General features: G+C 42.1%; 1 pseudogene; it reads right to left on the bottom strand.

Annotated features, from left to right (window-relative positions):
- Nucleotides 1-372: 372 nt before the first annotated feature.
- The window catches only part of LOC117367215, a 111,114-nt pseudogene continuing 98,713 nt past the window's right edge, over nucleotides 373-12,773 (bottom strand).

Here is a 12,773-nt window from a genome sequence, read left to right as displayed (position 1 = left end):
GAGCTTACAATCTAAGTTAGGACATTTCAGGGTTGGGGAGATTATAGTGGGTATAGGTATCTGACAGCAGTGAGGGGGACTTAAGAGTTGAAAACAGTTTCAAAAAAGTGGGCCTTTAACTTGGATTTGAATACTGCCAGGGATGAAGCATGACGTATTGATTCAGGCAGCCTGTTCCAGGCATAAGGTACCGCAAGAAAGAAGGGATGGAGTCTGGAGTTGGCTGTGGAAGAGAAGGGTACAGATAAGAGGGACTTGCCTGATGAGTGGAGATCACGGGGGGGGGGGGGGGGGGGGGGGGAGATAAGTGAGGAGAGATATCAGGGGATCTTCAGAGCGATTACACTTGTAAGTCAGCAAGAGGAGTTTAAACTATATTCGGCAATGGTTGGGGAGCCAATGAAGCGACTTGAGGAGAGGGGTGATGTGAGAACAGCAGCTCTTATGGAATATGAGTTGTACAGCAGCATTTTGAACAGATTGAAGAGGTGAGAGACAGGCAAGCGGGAGGCCTGAGAGAAGTACGTTGCAGTAGTCTAAGTGCGAGGTGATGAGAGCATGGACAAGGGTTTTGGTAGTGTGTTCAGAGAGAAGTGGATGGATTTTGGTAATATTATAGAGGGAGAAGCGACAGGATTTGGCAGTTTGTTGGATCTGAGCAGAAAAAGAGAGGAGTCAAAGATCACTCCAAGGTTGCGAGCCAACGAGACAAGGAGGATAGCGTTATCCACAGAAATAGAGAACGGCAGGAGGGGGGAGATGAGCTTAGGTGGAAAGATAAGGAATTCAGTTTTAGCCATATTCAGTTTGAGATGGCGGTGAGACATCCAAGCGGCAATGTTGGATAGGCAGACTGAAATTTGGGCCTGAACTCCCGTAGAGATATCTGGCGTGTAGAGGTAGATCTGGGAGTCGTCAGCATAGAGGTGATAATGAAAACCATGAGAGGAGATCAGCATACCAAGAGAGCGGGTATATATGGAAAAGAGGAGAGGGCCCGGGACAGAGCCTTGGGATATGCCAATAGACAGCGGGATGGTGGCGGAGGAGGATCCACTGTAACATACGCTGAAGGTACGACGAGAGAGATAGGAAGAAAACCAGGAAAGAGCAGAACCCTAGAATCCCAGCGAGGACAACGTGTTGAGAAGGAGGCTGTGATCCATAGTGTCAAAGGCAGCAGACAGGTTGAGAAGAATGAGGATTTGGCCAGGAACAGGTCATTAGAGACTTTAGCAAGGACAGCTTCTATAGAGTGGAAAGGGCGAAAGCCCAATTGAAGTGGGTCAAGAATATTATGAAAGGAAAGGAAGTCCAGGCAACGGTGGTGAACAGCACGTTCATGAAAACCTTATCTGTGGCAATAGACACAGAAAAGGCATTTGATAGAGGGGAGTGGCCGTATCTCTTTGAGGTAATGGACAGGTGGGACTAGGGATCATTTGGGAGATGGGTTAAATCACTGTATTTAGCCCCTAAGAGTTCAATTTTGTCAAATTAAATCAGCAGATTTTTCACTGTCCAGGGAGATGAGGTAGGGATGCCTCGAGTCCCCTTTGCTATTCGCTATAGTGATTGAACCATTGGCAGGGAGCATTAGGGCATCTCCAAGTATAAAGCCCATAGTCTGCTGAGATAGTGCACATAAAATCATTGTATTTTCATGGCTAACCCAATACACTTGCTGTTTTTACTACTAGAACTTTTTATTTTGGGGCAATTTTCCAGTTTTAAAATGAATATAGGTAAGACTGAAACGCTATTGTTCATGGGTGTCTCACTAAAGTGATATATACTGACTTAGTAATCCTGGTTCTCGTTGATGTTGACATGGTGAAGCAGGATAGGGACTCGTGATGGAGGTGGAGAGATTAAGGGGATCAGAGGGTTTCTGGATTTTCAGTTGAGAGAAAAAGAAAAGGGAATTTAAGGAGATTGAAAGGGAGGACTAGGAAGAGTGTTGGAGGAGAGAATCAGAAGGGGTTGTGAGCTATAAGGGGATTGTTCCTATCTCTCCTCATTATGAATTCTCCTTCCTGATTTAGTGTTCTCACCCTTTCTTCTCACCACTGATTTATTTTGGGGGTTTTCCTCCTCTCTTCATCCTTCTTCATTCCTTTCCTTCCCTTAAAAAGAGAAGACTGAGAGGGGACATGATCGAAAAGTTCAAGATAATGAAGGGAATAGACTTAGTAGATAAAGACAAATTGTTCACCCTCTCCAAGGTGGAGAGAACGAGAGGGCACACTCTAAAGTTAAAAGGGGATAGGGGAGCTACTTGCCTGTTACTGTGCTTCACCTTAAATTCCAGCCTGCTGCCGCAGAGGGACCGGGAGCTACTTGCCTGTTACTGTGGACGCAGGAGAACTTGACGCCGCCCCGAGTAGCCCGTAGTAGCAGCAGAGCTTCGTAGCTGTTTTGGACAGGCATTTCGGAAGACGAACCCCTGATGTCACTGGGTCCGTCCTCTTTGCCTTTGCTTCACCTTAAATTCCAGCCTGCTGCCGCAGTTACGGCCGCAGGGCGTGCCCTAAGGGGCTGGTCCCGCCGCTTGGGAGCCCCTTGGAGCAATGTGGAGCTGTGGAGCGGGAGTTCAGGTCGTATAATTTAACTTTGATATTATGGGCAAAAGGAAAGTCAAGCCTAAGAGTTCAACACCCGCTGTTTCAGGTCCTATGGACAGACATTTGACATTTCCTACAGAAACTCCAGCACAAACTTCACTCGATTTGAATTCTCCCATATTCAGAGCATCGTTTAGTCCCCTCGAAAGGACCCCCCCCTCTTCATCCAATATCTGGTGCTAGTGGGAATATAACTCCCACTTTTTCTACTGGTCTTGTGGTACCATCTACCTAAACCACTTGATTTTACAGGTGTAGTAGATAAGGAACCACATGCAGAGGAAAATCAAGATATTTGGTACACTCCCAATTAATGGAATATCTAGACCAGTTCTCACTCCTTCATGAGACTCAATCCGGGTTTAGACCGCTTTTCAGCACAGAAACGGTAATTGCGGCCAATTACTTGCACCTATTTTTAAGCAAAGGCCTCAGTGCCCTGATCATGCAATTCGACATGAGCTCTGCCTTTGACCTTGTAGACCATGCAAAATTGCTACAGTGTCTAGATGCTATTGGCATCAGAGGCGAAGTGCTAAACTGGTTTCATGGTTTCCTTTCGTCCCGAACCTATCAGGTTCGCTTCAACAATGATCTCTCCAACACCTGGAGCAACCCATCCGGCGTTCCGCAAGGGTCCCCACTATCCCCTCTGCTTTTCAATATCTACATGACCTCACTGAGCGTTCAATTAACCCAGCTGGGGATAAAATTATTCAGTTACGCTGATGACTTCACAATTATTATCCCATTTGCCAACTCCATCTCGGAAACAATTCCAAAAGCATCAGAAGCCATAAACTTGATGGAACATTGGATGACAGACTTCAAACTCAAGCTCAATACTGAGAAGACAAAATTCTTTGTCGCTTCACCGCGCCCTCTTGACACCAAAATCCCACTAGACATCAACAAACATAACTACCCCATACAGCCCACCATTAAAATACTGGGTGTAACTCTGGACCAATGCCTCACCATGAAAAATCAGGTGGACACCCTAATCAAAAAGAGTTTTTTCACCCTCTGGAAACTTAAATCCATTAAAGCATACTTTGATAACTCTGCCTTCAGAATCTTGGTACAATCCCTCGTATTAAGTCATCTCAACTATGTAACATCGCCTACTTAGCAATCCCCCAAAAGAATATGCGACGATTACAACTAATGCAAAACACTGCGGTCAGACTAATCTTCGGTCTAAAGAAGTTCGATCACGTGACGCCATACTTCAAACAGCTACACTGGCTGCCAATGGAAGCTCGTGTAAAGTTTAAGTTCGCCTGCCTCTGTTTTAAAGTTTTCTACGGTCTAACCCCTAAATACATCACTGACCTATTCTCCTTCTCAGCCAACAAAAACAAGAGAAGCTCCCACTCGCACTTCGTTTCTCCCCCGGTTAGAGGATGCAAACTAAAAAAACACCATGAGCATCTTCTCTCACATCAGGCTGCTCTATGGGGTAAAGACCTAGAACAACTCCTATTGCCCACCACTTATGAGGTATTCAGGAAACGCCTCAAAACTCACCTATTCCTGAAATACCTAGACAGCTGACCCACTTCCCTCCTTCCCCTCTCTTGCCCTTTCTCCCCATTGTTCCCACATCCCTTAAGTTAACTCAACTTGTACGTCAACTCAACTTGTACCCCACTAATCTTCTGTAAACCGTATAGAACTTAACTGTATTGCGGTATATAAACTGTTATTATTATTATTATTATTACCCTTAAAGATTTGTGGTTAGGTATTTCTAGAGTTGAAGGGTTTATCAGAGAATCAATGAAACAAACGTTGGATTACTCACATTCTGTGTCTCAAAAGTTTGAGAATGTGGATTCTAATTTAAGTTGTTTGGAAAAAAGACTAGGCGTGGTTGAAACTCAAAGCAGTACATCTGCGGTTAAGGATTCTACGCTTTTACATTCTAAAATGGAAATGTTAGAAAATATACATAGGGGGAGGAATCTCCGCTTGGTTAATTTCCCAGTGACTCATTTGTTATCTTCAGATATATTGTTAAGGAAATATTTCAAAGAAATACTGGGATTACCCAATGCGGATAACTTCCCGATAAATAATTGCTATTATATTCCCAAGAAGAAAAAGAAAACCGACCAGGAGGTGGACCACCTGGTAACAGATGAAGTAAATTTGACAGAGTTCTTGGAAACTCAAGATGTTATCCAGATTAGGTCCACCATGATAATAACATGTATGACTGAGAGATAAAATGTTGATAATGAAACTTTACTTTAAAAATAGGCTGACCAAATTTTGTGGAGATTTGGTTAGTATTTTTCCTGATGTCTCAAGAGCTACGCAATTAAGAAGAAAATAATTTTTGAAATTAAGAACTAGAATATTAGCTCTTGAGGCATATTTTTATTTAAAATTTCCTTGCAAATGTCTTGTTAAGTTACAAGACATTGAATATGTTTTCTGGGACCCCATTCAATTACAACAATTTTTGTTAGCTCGTGAACAGAAGTGAGATCTTTACTTTATTTTCTTTTATTGTAATGATTTGTTGTTGAGAAAATTGGTAGGATGTCAGAGTCCTATATAATAGGGAATGATTAGGATTCATTTGAATTCAACCCATTTCTTTGTTTTCCTTAAAATTATGATAGTAAAATGCAAATGTGTCTCCCCAAATATCGTGGGCTTGAAAAGGATTGTTTTGTATTGTAGAAGTGTCAAAAATTTTGTATAAGAAACCTTTTTTTCTTTGATATCATTGGATATTGTAAATGTATTAAATTTATAAATTTTTTAAAAAAAGGGGGATAGATTCCATACAAACTTAAGGAAGTTCTTCTTCACCCAGAGAGTGATAGAAAACTGGAATGCTCTTCCGGAGGCTGTCGTAGGGGAAAACACCCTCCAGGAATTCAAAACAAAGTTATCCTTTTACAAAGCCGCGCTAGGGCCTTAACGCAATGAATAGTACACACTAAATTGCCGCACGTGCTAGCTGCTACCGCCTCCTTATGAGCAGGTGGTAGATTTTCGGCTAGCGCGCGTAAAAGGAGCCCAAAGTTAGATACGTTCCAAATTATTTGGCTGAACCAAAACGTACGCAGATAAGGCTAGACTCAGGGCACTGGTCTTTAACCTAAGGGCCGCCGCGGGAGCGGACTGCTGGGCACGATGGACCACTGGTCTGACCCAGCAGCGGCAATTCTTATGTTCTTATGTTATTCCATTTCCCCATCCTTCCTTCTTTCTTTACGATGGTAGGGTGGTGGGAGTGGCAGCCTTGCTGGCAGTGGAAAGGAAGAGAGGGGAGATGCTAGATACCTGGGAGGGAAGAGGGAAGGAGAGAGATGCTTGACACCTTGGGGGGGTGGGCAAAGAGAGATGTCAGACCCCTGGGGGAAAAGGAGTTTGCATTCTTGAGATTTGAAAGCTAGGACAGTAGGTTTACAGCTTGATGTTTTGCGGACAACCAGTTTCCAAGACTCAGTCACTGGAAGATTACACCTTTGACACCCATTACAAGAAAGACTACGAAGGAAGATAAGTGATTTTTAAAAAGAAAAAAAAATTATTCTGCCTGATATTCAGCCCTTCATGGTCAGCAGTTTTAAAGCTGATGATGGCTGTGATCAACATTAAGCCTGGATAATCCTTGCCAGGTCATTTCCAGGCACCAGCACTGAATATCCAGAGTCAGCTGCTGACCAGGAATTTATGCAGATGCTGCCCAATATTCAGTGCCTGCCCTTGTATAGTTATGTAGAATGTATATATATTGCTCAGTGTGCAGCAGCAGCTAAGAATTCAAATAGAATTTTAGGAATTAGGAAAAGAATGGAACCCCCCCCCATGAGAATATTATAATGCTTCCATGGTACAGAGAAGGGCAACAAACAATAAAGGAGATGGGACAAGGTCCCTATGAGGAAAGGCTAAAGAAGCTAGGGCTCTTTGGCTTGGAGAAGAGACAGCTGAGGGGCGATATGATAGAAGTCTATAAAATACTGATTGGAGTGGAATGAGTAGACATGAATCGCTTGTTTACTCTTTCCAAAAATACAAGGACTAGGGGCCATGCAATGAGGCTATTAAGTAGTAAATTTAAAACAAATCAGAGAAAATATTTCTTCACTCAATGTGTATTTAAACTCTGGAATTCATCGCTAGAGAATGTGATAGAAGCAGTTAGTTTAGCAGGGTTTAAAAAAGATTTGAATAATTTTCTAAAAGTACATAAGCCATTATTAAGATGATGGGAAAATCCGTTGCTTATTTCTAGGATAAGCAGCATAAAATCTATTTTACTCTTGGGATTTTGTCAGGTACTTGTTAACTGGTTTGAGCACTCTAGAAAGAGGATACTGGGCTTGATGGGCATTCGATCTGTCCTAATATGCAATGCTTATGCTCTTCCTCTGGCATCACTTCCTGTTCACAGGACCAGCAAGTGATGTCAGAGGGCAGGATCAGCCAGAGTAAGCCAGAGTAAGCAGCTTGCTGCTGATGACAATTAGAGGAGGTACCAGAAAAAGAGGGGGGGGGGATGCTAGATTCCTCATCACCCCTCACTATGCCACCGTCTTTGTTATGCAGACACTAAGATGAATACACTAACTGTATTATAAAGCTTCTATGCCCATTTCCTACCCATGACATGTCCCCTCTCAAAAATATTACAAAAAATACTGTGTACATGCTTAAAAGTGGATTATTAAATATAATATGCAACCATGTCTCTTGTTAATTACACTTACTATACACTCCTGGACTTTTTCCAGATATGTTAATACATTAGAAATTGACTCATACACTGTAGTTTCTCTCCAAACTTGTTACTCCTTTTTACTGGTTCCCCTAACACTACAGAATCCTTGATTCCAGCATTCTCTTCTTTTCCTACCTCTGGGACTTAAGTTCACAAAGGAGAAAAGAAATACAGACGGACAGTGAGAGAGGAAAATGAAAGAGACAAGGAAGAAACAGTGGGAAAGAGGAAAGATAGATGGAGGCAGGATAGTGAGAGAGATGTGAGGGATGGTGGCGGAGAAGACAGTGCAGAAAGAGCCAGGGCCTAACAGGAAGAAGGGCATATCGTGATCTAGACAGCTAGTAATGCATGGAGGTGTCTGAGGCCTTGCATGACAAGATCTGGTGCCAAGTTCCATTGAAAGGGCAAGAGGGCAGTACAATCTGGGTTTCCCATAGTACTGGGAAGCCCTTGGAGAAAGATTTTTTGTTGTTGTTCAATTGCACAGACATCTTACTGCAGTAGCAAAAAAACAAAGACAAACAAAAAAACAACACCCAAAACATTTCACTGTTAAAACAATTTTCACAGCATCATAGCCACATTAAGATGAGCTAATATGCCTAGATTGCCCCATCTGAAAACTGCTAGTGATAGTGAAACAGCACCCCATAGTGGCAGGACTGTAGGTGGATGACTCCCACTCAACTTAGAGGGAACAGTATTTCATCTAGTCACTAAGGTGGCAGTTCTGTAAAGAAGGCGCCAATGTTTACATAGCAAATAACGTGTAAATGACTAGAATACTGGCATATACACACATATGTATGCACACATCTGAATAAATGTCAAAAATCCAGCTATGAGCTATTCTGTAAATACGGTATGCACATATCTTAAGTAGCACATATTTTACACGTGAGCTTTCACATGGATGAAGAGTGAGAAAGACTCACTCTTATGCTCTCCTGCATCTGGGTACGAGCATTTATACCAGCTCTATGTTAGCATAAGTACTTGTGCCAAACTGCATATATTATTACTACTACTTCTACTATTTATCATTTCTATAGTATTGAAAGGCATACGCGGTTGAGATCAGTAAGTTGGAGAGTTGGTGTCTACTTTTGCTGCTTGGGTGGCTAGGAGGTAATCGTACATTTTTTTTTCGTTTGACGATTTTTGATTGGAGGGTGCGTGAATGGTGCGTGGGTTCTCCTATGTCTGTTTGTGGTGGTTTGAATTAGTCGGTTGTTCCAGTAGGCTGGGCTGTCTCCGTCTATGGCTTTGAATAGTAGGCAGTAGAGTTTGAAATGTATTCTTGCTTCTATTGAGAGCCAGTGTGAGTCGAGGTATGCCGCTGTGATCTGGTCGTATTTCCTCAGTGAGTAGATAAGTCTTAGAGCTGTGTTTTGTACTGTTTGTAGTTGTTTTATCATGGTTGCAGGGCAAGGGAGATAGAGGATGTTGCAGTAATTTAGTAGACCAAGGACTAATGATTGGACCACTAGCTGGAACTGTTTCTGTCGAATAATTTTCAAACTTGTCTTAGGTTTCTCATGACTTCGAATGATTTTTGTATTGTTTTGTTGATTTGCCGTTGCATGGTACAGCCTCTGTCTATCAGCATTTCCAGAAGTTTTAGAGTGGGTTGAATGGGGTATGTGATCGAATATAAGTCAATCCGACTATAAGTCGAGACCCCCTTTTTTCTCCCCAAAAAGGAGGAATAATGGTTGACTCGAATATAAGTCGGGCGGCTTAATATTCAAGTACCCTGCCCTGTCAGGCTCTGCACCCAGCTCCCTTTCTGCCTGGCACTGCACCCAGCACCCTTCCCTCCCTCCTCTGTCAGGCATTGCACCAAGGCATTGCACCCTTCCTGTCAGGCATTGCACCCAGCCCCCTTCCTTCCTTCCCTCCCTCCCCTGTCAGACTCTGCACCCTCCTCTGCTCTAGCCTCATACCTCTACCGCTGATCCCTGGTAGAGGTGCAGCAAGCAGGAGCAAACTTTCCAAGTTCCTGCCCTGCTGTGAGTGTCTTCGGCTGTGCTGAGAAGCAAGAGCAGGCGCGCGATTTGGCACTGCTGCTCAGTGCTGAGAGGCTTTGGGAGCCATTAAGGAAGCCACTCAGCACTGAGCAGGAGCACCAAATCGCGCACCTGCTCGTGCTTATCAGCGCGGTCAAAGACACTCATGGAAGCCTGTTAACAGCGGGGCAGGAACTTGGAAAGTTCACTCCTTCCCGCTGCACCTCCACCGGGGATTGATGGTAGAGGTATGAGGTTAGGCCAGGGAGGGCGGCAGGGTGCAGAGCCTTGCGGTGGTGGTGGCCTGCAATAATTTCAGAATGGGGGGGTGTTGGCTCAAATATAAACTGGGGGGGCCAATTTTTTAGCCCAAAAATCCTGGTTTATATTCGAGAATATACAATATACCCAGTTACACTTTATAAACACAGTGTTCTTCAATGCAAGGCCTGGGGCCCAGTGGCAACCCTTGCAGACCTCTGGGGCAGCCTCTTTCGCCATTCTGCATTTTTTCACCAATTCTCTCTGCTTCCTCTATCCAAACTTAGGTCAGAAAGGGGGAAGTGAATGGCAGGAATAGCTGCATTCTTGAAGGACATTTGTCAGTAGAAGAAAGGAATACATTTGTAAACACCTACCTCCAATGAAAAGTTTGAATGCAAGCTGGAAGTGATGGATGTCATTGATATACACTGGTCAGCCAAGTTGTAGCCCTGCAGGGGAAGATACTGTATTTGGCAGCTCTCTATCAATTCTTTAAAGGCAAAAAAGTAGTCCTAAATTAAATCATTAACTATGCACACATGGGGTTGGTTCTGTACAGGTTATCTAAAATTAGGTACCTAAAGTGTAGGCAGTAAGGGCCAGATTCTACAAATGGCACCCTAGTTGGGTGCTATTAGACACTCTGAGGCCCCCTAGCGACACCTAACTAAAATCTGAAGACTTTACCTGAGGAGCAAGAGAACAATGTGAAACAACCTGTCCGGTTTCATTTATCCTCTAATTCATCTTCTGCCAGTGATGGCAGTAATTTTTTAGGCAGAGGAGGTCAAGGAAAGAGAAGGGGTCAAAGAAGAACCAGACGCAGATATCAAGGCAACTCCCGTCCGAACACCAGGTCCCAACAGCGGATCAACTAGTAGTAGTTAATATATCTCAGTATACCCTTTCTGAAATGGAAAATCAGGTACTATCAAAAGGACTTACATTTGAACCAGAAGTAAAAGCTGATCCATTCCAATTAAGGGTGGACTTAGAGAAGTTTTTTAGAAAACTGCATCTTCGCTTATATTTTTCCAAGGAAGACACTGAGTATTATGATCGCTCAATAATTAGACAGAAATTGACTTGGGTTCCTATGGGCCCTTTAGATCCTGCGTTACAGCTATATAAAGATTTAGTGATGACAGATATAGAACGATTGGAAACAGAAAAAAATTTTTGTAAATGGAATATGACCAAATCTGAATGGGATGCAATTCAGTCATTGCAACAAAATCAAGACATTATTATCAGAAGTTCTGTTAAAGGGGAAGCGGTGATCATTTTGGTTCACTGTCAATATGTAACTGAAATCTTACGACACTTAGCTGATAGGTCTGTTTATCTTCCATTAGAGGCGGACCCTACAGAAGATTTAAAGCAAGAAATAGCTGTTGTAGCAACAACAGGATACAAGATGGGATTTTTGACCCTAAATGAGTTTCAGTTTTTATATCCTCAACATCCTACAGTGCCATTTTTTTATATTTTGCCAAAAATTCACAAGAGCTTGATTTCTCCACCTGGACGCCCTTTAGTGTCGTCATGCGGCTCCTTGTTAGAAAGGGTAAATCAGTATGTGGATATTTTTTTACAACCATTAGGATCTACAGTAAGATCGTTTATTCAAGATACTACACATTTTTTACGTTTATTGGCTCAGTATCAATCTTCTTCTAATACGATACTTGTTACATTGGATGTACAGTCTTTGTATACTAATATTCCACAAGATTTTGCTCTTGAAGTTTTAGAAGAATATCTTAATCACTGAACCCGCCCACATTTTGTACCGTCTGATTTTTTGATTAAATTGCTTTCTATATCCCTGAAGAAAAATGACTTTTTGTTCCAAGACACTTTTTATCAACAACAATCTGGGACGGCTATGGGTGCCACTTGTGCCCCATCATTAGCCAATTTATTTATGGCATATTTTGAAGATACTTTTGTATACACCTCTGCATGGTTTTCGAAAGTAACTTTTTTGTGTAGATATATCGACAACATTTTTTTGTTGTGGGAAGATTCTGAAACAAATTTGAGTTCTTTTATAACTTTTCTAAATAGTTGTCTTCCTATAATACATTTTGAAATGTCCTCAGATACCCGACAGATTCCTTTTTTGGATGTCATGATTAAGATTCAAAGAGAGGTTTTTTGTCACAATAGTCTATCGTAAAGTCACGGATAGGAATACTTTTCTGGATTTTTCCAGTTCTCATCCGCTTCACTTGAAGGAAAGTTTACCCAACTCCCAATTTTTGCGGTATCGCCGCCTCTGTTCTACAAAAGAAGAATTTAAAGATCAAGCTAAGATTTTAACAAATAGATTGAAGAACAGAGGATAGCCAGAACTTTGTATTAAGAGAACCTATACACAGGCACTACATAATCAAAGAGATCTCCTATTGCAGTATGTTGAACCGCAATCAGAGAATTATCAAATTGTTTGTGTATTAAGACATTCCCAGCAAGCACGTTTTTTGGATAAGATCTTAAAGAAATATTGGAATTGTTTATCCATTCATCCGTGCTTTAGAGATATGCAAATAACTACAGCGTATTTAAGAAATAAAAATTTACAAGAACTTATTTCTCCCACTAGTAGTGGTGCTTTTCAGTTAAAAAATGAACAGGGAGGGAGGGAGGGTGGGACACTTCAGATGTGGGCACTGTTCAATTTGTTCTGTGACTTTGGACTGTGTGTCATTTATGAATCCGACTGACAAGAAAGAATATCTTTTGAAAACTTCTACTACAAGTGATACCAGAGGAATTGTTTATGCAGTGTTATGTCCTTGTAAGCTGTTATACATAGGACAGACTTCAAGACCATTTAAAACAAGGGTAATCGAACATAGATCATGTTTAACTTGTCATAAATTGGAAGCCCCTATGGTACAACATAGTATGGACTTTAACCATTCATTTGAAGAGATGCGATGCTGGATAATTGAGAAGATTGTTCCATCACAAAAAGGAGGGGACTTTAAGCAGCTTTTAAGGCAACGTGAGCAGAAGTGGATTTTTAGATTGCAAACGTGCATTCCGAAGGGCTTGAATGCCCTTATTGAATGGTGTGCCTTCTTTTGTAAAACGCCTTTTTTTATACTCACTAGCCTG

Source organism: Geotrypetes seraphini, chromosome 1 (genome assembly GCF_902459505.1).
Source record: "Geotrypetes seraphini chromosome 1, aGeoSer1.1, whole genome shotgun sequence".
NCBI lineage: Eukaryota > Metazoa > Chordata > Amphibia > Gymnophiona > Dermophiidae > Geotrypetes > Geotrypetes seraphini.
This window is presented reverse-complemented; position numbering and strand designations above follow the sequence as displayed.